Here is a 13,069-nt window from a genome sequence, read left to right as displayed (position 1 = left end):
GCTGTAGTACTCTGGTTGCTGCTGGAAAGAAATGAGTTTCTCCAGTTGCATCCCACATAACTAAGGTGGCCAGGCACTCACTCACTGCTTTCCACCTTCTCCACGGGAGAGGACGTTGCCACCACACAGCTCAATCTCTGGCAGAGGGGCAAAGGGAGGGGTCTTTGATGGAGTTCTTCTCTCTTCACTGTATCTAAATTCAAATCCTTCTTGCTCTGATGCTATGCTGGAATTGTCCCTCAGACACACTAGACTTCTAGAAATTCCCTCTCATCTGTGGATATCTGCCAAAGTCAGCACTCTCCATGTTTTTACCCTGATGGCAGCAAGAGGTAATGGGGCAGTTTCACTGACTTCTTTGCATTGTCAGCCATTACTGAGGTCTGTCTATTTTGGGGGGCACACGTGGCTCCACAGTTCCCACTGATGCACATTATTCATGGATAGCTCTTTAAATGATTGTTGTTAAAGTGAGGAGAGAAAGGAGGAACATTTTAAGTCAACATGATGATGACATCTCTCATCCTCTGTCTTTTCTGATTACTTATACTTGCTTTTGGAGAAGGCAATGGCACCCCACTCCAGTACTCTTGTCTGGAAAATCCCATGGGCGGAGGAGCCTGGTAGGCTGCAGTCCATGGGGTCGATAAGAGTCGGACACGACTGAGCCACTTCACTTTCACTTTTCACTTTCATACATTGGAGAAGGAAATGGCAACCCACTCCAGTGTTCTTGCCTGGAGAATCCCAGGGATGGGGAGGACTAGTGGGCTGCCGTCTATGGGGTCGCACAGAGTTGGACACGACTAAAGTGACTTAGCAGTAGCAGCGTCAGATCAGATCAGTCGCTCAGTCGTGTCTGACTCTTTGCGACCCCATAAATCGCAGCATGCCAGGCCTCCCTGTTCATCACCAACTCCCGGAGTTCACTCAGACTCATGTCCATTGAGTCAGTGATGCCATCCAGCCATCTCATCCTCTGTCATCCCCTTCTCCTCCTGCCCCCAATACCTCCCAACATCAGAGTCTTTTCCAATGAGTCAACTCTTCGCATGGGGTGGCCAAAGTACTGGAGTTTCAGCTTTAGCATCATTATTTGCAAAGAAACCCCAGGGCTGATCTTCTTCAGAATGGACTGGTTGTATCTCCTTGCAGTCCAAGGGACTCTCAAGAGTCTTCTCCAACATCACAGTTCAAAAGCATCAATTCTTCGGCGCTCAGCCTTCTTCACGGTCCAACTCTCACATTCATACATGACCACAGGAAAAACCATAGCCTTGACTAGACAAACCTTTGTTGGCAAAGTAATGTCTCTGCTTTGGAATATGCTATCTAGGTTGGTCATAACTTTCCTTCCAAGGAGTAAGCGTCTTTTAATTTCATGGCTGCAGTCACCATCTGTAGTGATTCTGGAGCCCAGAAAAATAAAGTCTGACACTGTTTCCACTGTTTCCCCATCTATTTCCCGTGAAGTGGTGGGACCGGATGCCATGATCTTCGTTTTCTGAATGTTGAGCTTTAAGCCAACTTTTTCACTCTCCACTTTCACTTTCATCAAGAGGCTTTTGAGTTCCTCTTCACTTTCTGCCATAAGGGTGGTGTCATCTGCATATCTGAGGTTATTGATATTTCCCCCGGCAATCTTGAGTCCAGCTTGTGCTTCTTCCAGCCCAGCGTTTCTCATGATGTACTCTGCATATAAGTTAAATAAGCAGGGTGACAATATACAGCCTTGACGAACTCCTTTTCCGATTTGGAACCAGTCTATTGTTCCATGTCCAGTTCTAACTGTTGCTTCCTGACCTGCATACAAATTTCTCAAGAGACAGATCAGGTGGTCTGGTATTCCCATCTCTTTCAGAATTTTCCACAGTTTACTGTGATCCACACAGTCAAAGGCTTTTGCATAGTCAATAAAGCAGAAATAGATGTTTTTCTGGAACTCTCTTGCTTTTTCGATGATCCAGCGGATGTTGGCAACTTGATCTCTGGTTCCTCTGCCTTTTCTAAAACCAGCTTGAACATCAGGAAGTTCACGGTTCACATGAAGCCTGGCTGAAGCCTGGCTTGGAGAATTTTGAGCATTACTTTACTAGCCTGTGAGATGAGTGCAATTGTGCAGTAGTTTGAGCATTCTTTGGCATTGCCTTTCTTTGAGATTGGAATGAAAACTGACCTTTTCCAGCCCTGTGACCACTGCTGAGTTTTCCAAATTTGCTGGCATATTGAGTGCAGCACTTTCACAGCATCATCTTTCAGGATTTGGAATAGCTCCACTGGAATTCCATCACCTCCACTAGCTTTGTTCGTAGTGATGCTTTCTAAGGCCCACTTGACTTCACATTCCAGGATGTCTGGCTCTAGGTCAGTGCTCACACCATCATGATTATCTGGGTCGTGAAGATCTTTTTTGTACAGTTCTTCTGTGTATTCTTGCCATCTCTTCTTAATATCTTCTGCTTCTGTTGGATCCATACCATTTCTGTCCTTTATCGAGCTCATCTTTGCATGAAATGTTCCTTTGGTATCTCTGATTTTCTTGAAGAGATCCCTAGTCTTTCCCATTCTGTTGTTTTCCTCTATTTCTTTGCATTGATCACTGAAGAAGGCTTTCTTATCTCTTCTTGCTATTCTTTGGAACTCTGCATTCAGATGTTTATATCTTCCCTTTTCTCCTTTGCTTTTCGCTTCTCTTCTTTTCACAACTATTTGTAAGGCCTCCCCAGACAGCCATTTTGCTTTTTTGCATTTCTTTTCTATGGGAATGACCTTGATCCCTGTCTCCTGTACAATATCACGAACTTCATTCCATAGTAGCAGCATACCTGCTTTGTTACTTCTTTTCTGATTGTTTCCCTAGGGCTCCCCTAGTGGTCCAGTGGTAAAGAACCCATGTGCTAATGCAGGAGACTTAAGGGATGTGGGTTTGATCCCTGGATCAGGAAGATCCCCTGGAGGAGGGCATGGCAACCCACTCCAATAGTCTTGCCCAGAGAATCTCATGGACAGAGGAGCCAGGCAGGCTACAGGCCATGTCCAAGTCCACTTTAAAATAATTTAATAATGTTTTATAGCAAGTACAAACACCTTGTAACAGAATATGTCTAAGACTTCTCTCCCCTTACTTGTATCATTTTTTTCATTTATCTCACTTTTCCTAAGATAATTTCACAAAATACATTATTGCTATATTTTCAAATAGACTATTCTATTAAATCAATTAAAAATAACAAAAAAGTTGTTATGTTACCTTCCATTATATCATGAGAAAACATACAAGAATAAACTCAAAATGGATTAAAGATATAAATATGACCATAAAACTCCTAAAATGAGGGGATTGGGAGGGTCCTAAGATGGCAGAGGAATAGGACAGGGAGACCACTTTCTCCTCCACAAATTCATCAAAAGAGCATCTGAATGCTGAGCAAATTCCACAAAACAACTTCTGAACGCTGGCAGAGGACACCAGGCATCCAGAAAGGCAGCCCATTCTCTTTGAAAGAAGGTAGGACGAAATATAAAAGACAAAAAGATAGACAAAAGAATTAGGGACAGAGACCCATCCTGGGGAGGGAGTCGTGAAGGAGGAGAAGTTTGCAAACACCAGGAAACCCTCTCACCAGCGGGTCTGTGGGGAGTTTTGAAATCTTAGAGGGCAACATAACCAGGAGGAAAAAAAAAAAACCCACAGAATACATGCCTAACCACAACTCCCAGCAGAAAAGTAGCCCAGACACTCACATCCACCACCAGCAAGCGAGGCTGAACAGGAAGGCGAGGGTTGCATGCTTAGGGTAAAACTGGGCCTGAATGCCCTGAGGACAATCTGAGGGAGCTAACGTGAGATAGCAACCCAAACTCACGGAATAGCCAGAGAGAGGGAAAAAGACAGAGAGAGAACTTACCACGAAAAGCTCTAACCTAAGGCACACACAGCCTGGCCTGCTCACAGAACAAAGGACTTGAGTGAATACCAAAGGAGAGCTAGTGGGCTATGGATCAGCCCATCCCCCCACCAGCAACAGCCAGAGCCAGCCAGAGCCAGAAGGCGAGGGGCAATCTCAGCCCCAGAGACGCCCAACTGTGAGCCACCAAACTGTGAGCAGGCTCCCAGTCGCTAACCAAGTCTTACTGGGATCCTGGATGGTTGACACCTGCCAGGAGGGTCGCACCCTGAGATCAGCTCACCAGAGGAGACACACAGGACACCTGGGACGGTGCCCTTGCGGTGCACCCAGGATACCAAGTGGCCGGGACTAGGGAGGTGATTAAGATGCACAGCCCACTTGGGACAGTGTGTTTGCCAAGCAAAGGTCACCTGAGCGGCTCGGATCTGGGAAGGGCACAAAACGCAGGCCCAACCAAGTCTGTGTCCTGTGGAGTACCCAAGAACCTGGACCTGAGCAGCTTAGACCAGGGAAGTGCATGAATCCCAGGGCCCGCTTTGGATAGTTCCCCTGCAGAGCAACCTGGAGCCTGAGCAGTGTAGACCAAGAAAGCACACACCCCGAGAGCTGGGCAAACCTAGTGTGGTTCATACACTGCAAGCACTGCCCACACATGCCAGTGGTATTTGTTTGCAGTGTTCCTCCCTCCCCACATCACAACTGAACAAGTGAGGCTAAATAAGTGACCTCTGCGCCCCCTTGTGTCAGAGCGGAAATTGTGCACTGTAGAGACCGGCAAACAGAGAAAGCCAAAATAAAGAGGGAACCGCTCTGGAAGTGACAGGTGCAACAGATTAAAGCAGTGTAGTCAGCATTGACTAAGCATTGGAAGCGGGAGAAGGCGATGGCACCCCACTCCAGTACTCTTGCCTGGAAAATTCCATGGACGGAGGAGCCTGGTGGGCTGCAGTCCATGGGGTTGCTAGGAGTCGGACACGACTCAGCGACTTCACTTTCACTTTTCACTTTCATGCATTGGAGAAGGAAATGGCAACCCACTCCAGTGTTCTTGCCTGGAGAATCCCAGGAGCAGCAGAGTCTGTGGGCTGCCATCTATAGGGTCGCACAGAGTTGGACATGACTGAAGCAACTTAGCAGCAGCAGCAAGCATTGGAAGGGGCCTATAGACCTTGAGAAGAAATATAAGCTGGAACAAGGAGCCATCTGAAACTGAACTGACCTCATACTGCCCTCAACAGCCCCAGAGAAATTCACAGGTATGTTTTGTTATCATTTTTTAATTTTTTTATTTTTAGGTTCTTTTTTGTTCCTTTAATTTTCATCTTTATAACTTACTATTACCTTGCAAAAAAAAAAAAAAGACCCTATTTTTAAAGCAAGTTTCACATTTATATATAATAATTTTTGTGATTGATTTTGTTTTGTATTTTTAATATTGTACTTTTGAGAGTCTAACCTCTACTACAGATTTTTAATCTTTGCTTTTGGGTATTTGTTATCAATTTTGTACCTTTAAAAATCTAATCTTCAGTACCCATTTTTACTTAAGGGTGTGATTACTGGCTTGATTGCCCTCTCCCCTTTTGACTCTACTTTTTCTCCCAGGTCACCTCTATCTCCTTCCTCCCACTTCTCTTCTCTACTTAACTCTGTGAATCTCTCTGGGTGTTTGGGGCTGTGGAGAATACTTAGGGAACTGATTACTGGCTAGATTGGTCTCTCCCCTTTTGACTACCAGTCTTCTCCTTCTGGTCACCACTATCTACCTCCTCGCTTTTCTAGTCTCTATGTAACTCCGTGAACCTCTGTGAGTGTTCCAGACTGTGGAGAGCACATAGGGAATTGATTACTGGCTAGATTGCTCCCTAGCAATCTAGAAGAGAAGACTCCCCCTCTTCTCCTTCTGGTCACGTCTATCTCCCTCCTCCCTCTTTTCTTCTCCATGTAACTCTGTGAAATTTTCTGGGTGTCCCTCACTATAGAGAATCTTTTCATCATTAACCGAGATGTTTTATAATCTGTGCTATATGGATGGAGAAGTCTTGAGGTTACTGTAAGAATAAGACTGAAAGCTAGAGGCAGGAGGCTTAAACACAAAACTTGGGAACACCAGAAAACTCCTGACTCCAGGGAACATTAATCGATAGGAGCCCTTCCAAAAGGCTCCATGCTGCTGCTACTTCTGCTAAGTCGATTCAGTCGTGTCTGACTCTGTGCGACCCCATAGACGGCAGCCCACCAGGCTCCTCCGTCCCTGGGATTCTCCAGGCAAGAACACTGGAGTGGGTTGCCATTTCCTTCTCCAATGCATGGAAGTGAAAAGTGAAAGTGAAGTCGCTCAGTCATCTCCGACTCTTAGCGACCCCATGGACTGCAGCCCACCAGGCTCCTCTGTCCATGGGATTTTCCAGGCAAGAGTACTGGAGTGGGGTGACACCACCTTCTCCAAAAGGCTCCATACCTACAATGAAATCAAGCTCCACCCAAGAGCCAACAAGTTCTAGAGCAAGACATACCAAACTAATTCCCCAGCAATGCAGGAACATAACCCAGAGCATTAAAATACAGGTGGCCAAAAGTCACACCAAACCCATAGACACCTCAGAACTCACTACTGGGCACTTCATTGCACTCCAGAGAGAAGAGATCCAGCTCTGCCCACCATAACACTGATGCAAACTTCCCTAACCAGGAAACCCTGAAAAGCCACTCGTCCAACCACGTCCACAGGGAGCAACTTCCACAATAAAGAGCAACCACAAACTTCCAGCATACAGAAAGGCCACCCCAAACACAGCAATCTAAACAAGATGAAAAAGCAGAGAAATATTCAGCAGGTAAAGGAACATGATAAATGCCCACTAAGCCAAACAAAAGAGGAGGAGATAGGGAGTCTACCTGGAAAAGAATTCAGAATAATGATAGTAAAAATGATCCAAAATCTTGAAAACAAAATGGAGTTACAAGTAAATAGTCTGGAGACAAGGATTGAGAAGATGCAAGAAATGTTTAGCAAGGAACTAGAAGACATAAAAAAGAGTCAATCAATAATGAATAATGCAATAACTGAGATCAAAAGCACTCTGGAGAGAACCAACAGTAGAATAACTGAGGCAGAAGATAGGATAAGTGAGGCGCAAGATAGAATGGTGGAAATAAATGAAACAGAGAGGAAAAAAGAAAAAAGAATTAAAAGAGATGAAGACAAACTTAGAGACCTCTGAGACAATGTCAAACACCCAAACATTCGAATCAGGAGTCCCAGAAGAAGAAGACAAAAAGAAAGGCCATGAAAAAATACTTGAGGAGATAATAGTTGAAAACTTCCCTAAAATGGGAAAGGAAATGGCCACACAACACCAAGAAACCCAGAGAGTCCCAAACAGGATAAATCAAAGGTGAAACAACCCAAGACACATATTAATCAAATTAACAAAGATCAAACATGGAGATCAAATATTAAAAGCAACAAGGGAAAAGCAACAAATAACACACAAGGGCATTCCCATAAGGATAACAGCTGATCTTTCAATAGAAACTCTTCAGACCAGGAGGGAATAGCAGATGTACTTAAAGTGATGAAAGAGAAAAACCTACAGCCCAGATTACTGTACCCAGCAAGGATCTCATTCAAATATGAAGGAGAAATCAAAAGCATTACAGACAAGCAAAAGCTGAGAGAATTCAGCACCACCAAACCAGCTCTTCAACAAATGCTAAAGGATCTTCTCTAGACAGGAAACAGAGAAAAGGTGTATAAACTCGAACCCCAAACAACAAAGTGAGGGCAATGGGATCATCAGTTCAGTTAAGTCGCTCAGTCGTGTCGGACTCTTTGCGACCCCATGAATCACAGCACGCCAGGCCTCCCTGTCCATCACCAACTCCCGGAGTTCACTCAGACTCACGTCCATCCATTCAGTGATGCCATCCAGCCATCTCATCCTCTGTCATCCCCTTCTCCTCCTGCCCCCAATACCTCCCAACATCAGAGTCTTTTCCAATGAGTCAACTCTTCGCATGGGGTGGCCAAAGTACTGGAGTTTCAGCTTTAGCATCATTATTTGCAAAGAAACCCCAGGGCTGATCTTCTTCAGAATAGACTGGTTGTACCTCCTTGCAGTCCAAGGGACTCTCAAGAGTCTTCTCCAACACCACAGTTACAAAGCATCAATTCTTTGGGGCCTAGCTTTCTTCACAGTCCAACTCTCACATCCATACATGATCACAGGAAAAACCATAGCCTTCACTAGACTGACCTTTCTTAGCAAAGTAACGTTTCTCCTTTTCAATATGCTGTCTAGGTTGGTCATAACCTTCCTTCCAAGGAGTAAGCGTCTTTTAATTTCATGGCTGCAGTCACCATCTGCAGTGATTTTGGAGCCCCCAAAAATAAAGTCTGACACTGTTACCCCATTCATTTCCCATGAAGTTATGGGACCAGATGCCATGATCTTCATTTTCTGAATGTTGAGCTTTAAGACATTTTCACTCTCCTCTTTCACTTTCATCAAGAGGCTTTTGAGTTCCTCTTCACTTTCTGCCATAAGGGTGGTGTCATCTGCATATCTGAGGTTATTGATATTTCTCCTGGCAATCTTGAGTCCAGCTTGTGCTTCTTCCAGCCCAGCATTTCTCATGATGTACTCTGCATATAAGTTAAATAAGCAGGGTGACAATATACAGCCTTGATGTACTCCTTTTCCTATTTGGAACCAGTCTGTTGTTCCATGTCCAGTTCTAACTGTTGCTTCCTGACCTGCATATAGGTTTCTCAAGAACCAGGTCACGTGGTCTGGTATTCCCATCTCTTTCAGAATTTTCCACAGTTTCTTGTGATCCACACAGTCAAAGGCGTTTGCATAGCCAATAAAGCAGAAATAGATGTTTTTTCTGGAACTCTCTTGCTTTTTCGATGATCCAGCAAATGTTGGCAATTTGATCTCTGGTTCCTCTGCCTTTTCTAAAACCAGCTTGAACATCAGGAAGTTCACGGTTCACATATTGCTGAAGCCTGGCTTGGAGAATTTTGAGCATTACTTTACTAGCCTGTGAGATGAGGGCAGTTGTGTGATAGTTTGAGCATTCTTTGGCATTGCCTTTCTTTGGGATTGGAATGCAAACTGACCTTTTCCAGTCCTGTGGCCACTGCTGAGTCTTCCAAATGTGCTGGCATATTGAGTGCAGCACTTTCACAGCATCATCTCTCAGGATTTGAAATAGCTCCACTGGAATTCCATCACCTCCACTAGCTTTGTTCATACTGACACTTTCTAAGGCCCACTTAAGTTCACACTCCAGGGTGTCTGGCTCTAGGTGAGTGATCACACCATCGTGATTATCTTGGTCATGAAGATCTATTTTGTACAGTTCTTCTGTGTATTCTTGCCACCTCTTCTTAATATCTTCTGCTTCCATTAGGTCCATAGCATTTCTGTCCTTTATCAAGCCCATCTTTGCATGAAATGTTCCCTTGGTATCTCTAATTTTCTTGAAGAGATCTCTAGTCTTTCCCCTTCTGTTGTTTTCCTCTATGTCTCTGCACTGATCGCCAAGGAAGGCTTTCTTATGTCTCCTTGCTATTCTTTGGAACTCTGCATTCAAATGGGAGTATCTTTCCATTTCTCCTTTGCTTTTCACTTCTCTTCTTTTCACAGCTATTTGTAATGCCTCCTCAGACAGCCATTTTGCTTTTTTGCATTTATTTTCCATTGGGGTGGTCTTGATCCCTGTCTCCTGTACAGTGTCATGAACCTCCGTCCATAGTTCATCAGGCACTCTGTCTATCAGATCTAGTCCCTTAAATGTATTTCTCACTTCCACTGTATAATCATAAGGGATTTGATTTAGGTCATACCTGAATGGTCTAGTATTTTCCCTACTTTCTTCAATTTAAGTCTGAATTTGGCAATAAGGAGTTCATGATCTGAGCCACAGTCAGCTCCCAGTCTTGTTTTTGCTGACTGTATAGAGCTTCTTCATCTTTGGCAGCAAAGAATATAATCATTCTGATATCAGTGTTGACCATCTGGTGATGTCCTTGTGTAGAGTCTTCTCTTGTGTTGTTGGAAGAGGGTGTTTGCTATGACCAGTGGGATCATACTTATCAATAATTACCTTAAATGTAAATGGGTTGAATGTCTCAACCAAAAGACAAAGACTGGCTGATTGGGTACAAAAACAAGACCCCTATATATGCTGTATACAAGAGGCCCACTTCAAAACAAGGGATACATACTGACTGAAAGTGAAGAGCTGGAAAAAGATATTTCATGCAAATGGAGACCAAAATAAAGCAGGAGTAGCAATAGTCATACAGATAAAATGGACTTTAAAACAAAGGCTGTGAAAAGAGACAAAGAAGGACACTACATAATGATTAAAAGATCAATCAAAGAAAAAGATATAACAATTATAAATATATATGCACCCAACATAGGAGCACCACAATATGTAAGCAAATGGTAACAGGTACGAAAGGGGAAATTAACAGTAACACAATAATAGTGGGAGACTTTACTACTCCACTCACACCTATGGATAGATCAACTAAACAGAAAATTAGCAAGGAAACACAAACTTTAAATGATACAATGGACCAGTTAGAACTAACTGATATGTATAGGACATTTCACCCTAAAACAATGAATTTCACCATTTTCTCAAGTGCACATGGAACCGTCTCCAGGATAGATCACATCCTGAGCCATAAAATTAGCCTTGGTAAATTAAAAAAAAAAAAAAAAATCAAATCATTCCAAGCATCTTTTCTGATCACAATGCGGTAAGATAAGATGTCAACTACAGGAAAAGAAACTATTAAAAATACAAACATATGGAGGCTTAACAATGCACTTCTGGATAACCAACAAATCACAGAAGAAATCAAAATATACATAGAAATGAATGAAAATGAAAACACAGCAACCCCAAACCTAAGGGATTCAGTAAAAACAGTGCTAAGGGGATCAGATCAGATCAGATCAGTCACTCAGTCGTGTCTGACTCTTGCGACCCCGTGAATCGCAGCACGCCAAGCCTCCCTATCCACCACCAACTCTCGGAGTTCACTCAGACGCACGTCCATCGAGTCAGTGATGCCATCCAGCCATCTCATCCTCTGTCGTCCCCTTCTCCTCCTGTCCCCCATACCTCCCAGCGTCAGGGTCTTTTCCAATGAGTCAACTCTTCGCATGAGGTGGCCAAAGTACTGGAGTTTCAGCTTTAGCATCATTCCTTGCAAAGAAACCCCAGGGCTGATCTCCTTCAGAATGGACTGGTTGGATCTCCTTGCAGTCCAAGGGACTCTCAAGAATCTTCTCCAACACCACAGTTCAAAAGCATCAGTTCTTCGGTTCTCAGCCTTCTTCACAGTCCAACTCTCACATTCATACATGACCATAGGAAAAACCATAGCCCTGACTAGACGAACCTTTGTTGGCAAAGTAATGTCTCTGCTTTTCAATATGCTATCTAGGTTGGTCATAACTTACCTTCCAAGGAGTAAGCGTCTTTTAATTTTATGGCTGCAGTCACCATCTGTAGTGATTCTGGAGCCCAGAAAAATAAAGTCTGACACTGTTTCCCCATCTATTTCCCATGAAGTGATGGGACTGGATGCCATGATCTTCGTTTTCTGAATGTTGAGTTTTAAGCCAACTTTTTCACTCTCCACTTTCACTTTCATCAAGAGGCTTTTGAGTTCCTCTTCACTTTCTGCCATAAGGGTGGTGTCATCTGCATATCTGAGGTTATTGATATTTCTCCCGGCAGTCTTGAGTCCAGCTTGTGCTTCTTCCAGCCCAGCGTTTCTCATGATGTACTCTGCATATAAGTTAAATAAGCAGGGTGACAATATACAGCCTTGACGAACTCCTTTTCCGATTTGGAACCAGTCTATTGTTCCATGTCCAGTTCTAACTGTTGCTTCCTGACCTGCATAAAAATTTCTCAAGAGGCAGGTCAGGTGGTCTGGTATTCCCATCTCTTTCAGAATTTTCCACAATTTACTGTGATCCACACAGTCAAAGGCTTTTGCATAGTCAATAAAGCAGAAATAGATGTTTTTCTGGAACTCTCTTGCTTTTTTGATGATCCAGCGGATGTTGGCAATTTGATCTCTGGTTCCTCTGCCTTTTCTAAAACTAGCTTGAACATCTGGAAGTTCACGGTTCACATATTGCTGAAGCCTGGCTTGGAGAATTTTGAGCATTACTTTACTAGCCTGTGAGATGAGTGCAATTGTGCGGTAGTTTGAGCATTCCTTAGCATTGCCTTTCTTTGGGATTGGAATGAAAACTGACCTTTTCCAGTCCTGTGACCACTGCTGAGTTTTCCAAATGTGCTGGCATATTGAGTGCAGCACTTTCACAGCATCATCTTTCAGGATTTGGAATAGCTCCACTGGAATTCCATCACCTCCACTAGCTTTGTTTGTAGTGATGCTTTCTAAGGCCCACGTGACTTCACATTCCAGGATGTCTGGCTCTAGATGAGTGATCACACCATCGTGATTATCTGGGTCGTGAAGATCTTTTTTGTACAGTTCTTCTGTGTATTCTTGCCATCTCTTCTTAATATCTTCTGCTTCTGTTAGGTCCATACTATTTCTGTCCTATATCGAAGGTTCACTCAATACACGCTTACCTCAAGAAACAATAAAAAAGTCAAATAAATAACCTAATTCTACAACTAAAGCAACTAGAAAAGGAAGAAATGAAGAACTCCAAGGTTAGTAGAAGGAAATAAATCATAAAAATTAGGACAGAAATAAATGCAAAAGAAAAAATGAGACCATAGCAAAAATCAACAAAGCTAAAAGGTGGTTCTTTGAAAAGATAAATAAAATTGACAATCCATTAGCCAGACTCATCAAGAAAAAAAGGGAGAAGAATCAAATCAACAAAATTAGAAATGAAAACGGAGAAATCGCAACAGACAACACAGAAATACAAAGGATCATAAAACACTACTATCAGCAACCATATGCCAATAAAATGGACAACTTGGAAGAAATGGACAAAATCTTAGAAAAGTATAACTTTACAAAACTGAACCAGGAAGAAATAGAAAATCTTAACAGATCCATCACAAGCATGGAAATTGAAATTGTAATCAACAGTCTTCCAGCAAACAAAAGCCCAGGACCAGATGGCTTC

The 13,069-nt window shown here is 43.2% G+C and overlaps 1 pseudogene; it reads left to right on the top strand.

The window, feature by feature from the left end:
* Nucleotides 1-319: 319 nt before the first annotated feature.
* LOC100847963 (cytochrome P450 2C42-like) overlaps nucleotides 320-13,069 on the top strand; it is a 36,861-nt pseudogene continuing 24,111 nt past the window's right edge.

The sequence above is a fragment of the Bos taurus genome, chromosome 26 (assembly GCF_002263795.3).
Source record: "Bos taurus isolate L1 Dominette 01449 registration number 42190680 breed Hereford chromosome 26, ARS-UCD2.0, whole genome shotgun sequence".
NCBI lineage: Eukaryota > Metazoa > Chordata > Mammalia > Artiodactyla > Bovidae > Bos > Bos taurus.
Note: the sequence above shows the minus strand (reverse complement) of the source record. Positions and strands in the feature narration are given on the sequence as shown.